At 38.2% G+C, this 2810-nt stretch overlaps 1 pseudogene; it reads right to left on the reverse strand.

The window, feature by feature from the left end:
- Positions 1-1503: 1503 nt before the first annotated feature.
- LOC102841568 lies at positions 1504-2085 on the reverse strand (annotated as a pseudogene).
- Between the last annotated feature and the right edge of the window lie 725 nt (positions 2086-2810).

The raw sequence follows: 2810 nt of genomic DNA on the forward strand, positions 1-2810 counted from the left end.
AAATATTCATCTTAAATATGTCCCAAGTACTACATGGAATATGTTTATATTAAAATTTTTATTTGTGTTTTATCTGAAATTTTAATTTAACCATGCAGCCTATATTTTTATTTGCTAAACTTAGTAACTCCAGGAGGAAGGTATCATTAATGTTGTTGCTGTTGTTAAGTGTCATTGAGTTGGTTCTGACCCATAGTGACCATGGTTTCTGAGGAGAGGATGGTGAGTTTGAACCACCAACCCTGCAGTTAAAATGGCTTTGCAATCTGGTGCATTAACCCACAGCACCACACCAAGATTCCAGGATCATTAATAGTATAGGAAAACAGGCTCAGGAATAAAACAAAAAATGAGTTAAACTATTAAAGAAGCACTGAGATTAAAAATATATATGAATATATTTGCCACACAATGAATAATGAGATAAATGGTGGGAGAAACAATCAGAAAAAGGTGTCAGGTTTAAAACTATTAAGGATCATGCATGCCAAGATGGCCTTAATTTTGTGGCAAAGATGAATAAGAAGGTTCCTCTGTAAATTTCTCTACTTTGACCTTTTTAAATTTAACAGCAGCAACAAGAATCAATTTTATGGTAGAGGTCTTCTATAGTGAAGCATTTTTTTCAGATTTTATGGGGCTTTTTGCTTCAATAAGATCCCATTTTTGTTTTTTATGTTTTTCCTCGGGTTTTTACAGTCCTCTTTTGTTCAGGTATAAGAAATGATGATGGTTCTACCTTTAGGAATGTGAAATAAATAAGATTTTTTATTTGCTGCCAGATAAATGAAAACTGAGATGGAGTAGAGACTGACCAACAGCAACCAAAAGACAGTTAACTATGTTTATTTGAAGCAACTTGCTATACTTCAGTGCACAATTACAAATCACTCTCTCAAGCTCTTCAGAATCTTCGATCTGCCAAGAGCTAATTAACTGTACTCACAGGGCAAGATGGGGCAACAGAAGGAACAGTTTTCAAGTGATTAAAAAACATTTAATTTGAATAAAAAGAATGAAAAAGTAGGAGTGAGCCAGCGGAACTGCAGACAGACAATGCCTGCCTTAAAGAGTCTTAATTTAAAAATTCTAAAAATTAATATTAGAATGAATGTTTTAAACCACAGACCACCTCACACAGCAGCAGCTATCAGTGAGAGAATGGTCGCTGAGAGTTTGGGTTGGTAGGACTTGCCCCTGGAGCATCTTTCCTGCATGACTGGTGAGGGGTCAGCACAGGACAGATGATCCTGGGTGCTTGGTCTTTTTTTTTTTTTTTTGTACTTTAATTATTTTATTTTTCAGTTTAAGGTTCTATATTTTGGCTAACAACATATACTGCCAGTGAATAAATGTTTTATTTTTTTAACACAGGAAAAACTTGGTGGTGAATATATGGTAATTTGATGTTTCTATGACTATGAATTAGAGCTTAGGTTCTCTTGCTTATAAAATGTAAATCTATACCTACACATGTATATGAACTTCTTATCAAAATTACACTTACTCACTAAAAGAAGATTCACTATCTGAACTTTCTTCTGAATTTCTTCCTTCACCATCAGGTACTGGAGCATCCGGTTGCTCAAGAAGATCCAGGTCTAGTCCTTCAGATATCATTTTGTTTCTTATTGCCAACACTGGAATACCCACTTAAACCATTTTGAGATATCTGGCCTATCTTGGATCCTTGGCTACAGTTAAGATATTTTCCGCTGCTACTTCACTTTCCTGTGGTCCACAGTCTTGTATACTATTCCGCTGAGATTGCTCTGAAGTGCCTTCTGATTGTGGACCATTTGTGAGCCTTTTGACACTTAGAGGTGACACTTCAAATGTGACATCATCTAGTCCTGGAATCGATGACAACTTTGCATCTAAAATATTGATAATTGTTTCAATTTGTTGGATATGAAGAGAAAGGTCTGGCAGTTTCTCCTCAATAACTATAGACAAATGGCTGAGGAACTGTACTGTGTGCAGCACTAATTGGTTAAGAAATGCCACCGTTCTTTTCTGCTGAATTGCTGGTACCTTGGTCAGGTCAATGCCTGACCTCATAAGAGGAAGCCCATCCTCATCCATCTCCTCAGAGGGTGAGGCACCCAGGGCTCCGTTGGTGCTCAGTCTAATGGTCAGAGCAGGCTTTCCTAGTCACAGTCTGAGTACCTTCCAACCTGAGGGACTCATTTTCCTGCAGTATACCACTGACAGCATTCTGGTTTTCAGTGGCTAAACATTCAGAAGTGCTCTGCCTCTCTTTTTTCCTGGTCTTAGTCTGGAAGTTCAGCTGAAACCTGTCCACCCTGGGTGACCTGCTGGTATTTAAAATACTATGGCATGGCTTCCATCATCACAGCAGCACAAAAGCCACCACAGTGCAACAAACTGGCATTTGAGTGGTGGCTGAACAGTCTAGCGTTCGCTAATCAAGTATTACTGAATCAAACAGTTACATCCTAGCCAATCTGAGAAACACACTCATAACCTAATAATAGTTACCAGTTTCCCTGAAGTCAATGCTGATTCACAATAACACCCTGTGTATCAAAGCAGAACTGTGCTCCAAAGGGGTTTAGGGCTGAATTTTCAGAAGTAGATCACCAGACATTTCATCCGAGGCACCTCTAGATGGGCTTTAACCATCAGCCTTCTGGTTAGCAGGTTGGGATTCGTTAATAGCTTAAGGGATTCCTTAACAGCTACTCTCATAATTCATTTTTAATTATTTTCTGTCATTGTACAGTATAACCCATTCCCCATCAACCCACATCAACCCCATTCTCAGGACTAAAATGTAGCTGCATAGA

The sequence above is a fragment of the Chrysochloris asiatica genome, unplaced genomic scaffold, assembly GCF_000296735.1.
Source record: "Chrysochloris asiatica unplaced genomic scaffold, ChrAsi1.0 scaffold00036, whole genome shotgun sequence".
NCBI lineage: Eukaryota > Metazoa > Chordata > Mammalia > Afrosoricida > Chrysochloridae > Chrysochloris > Chrysochloris asiatica.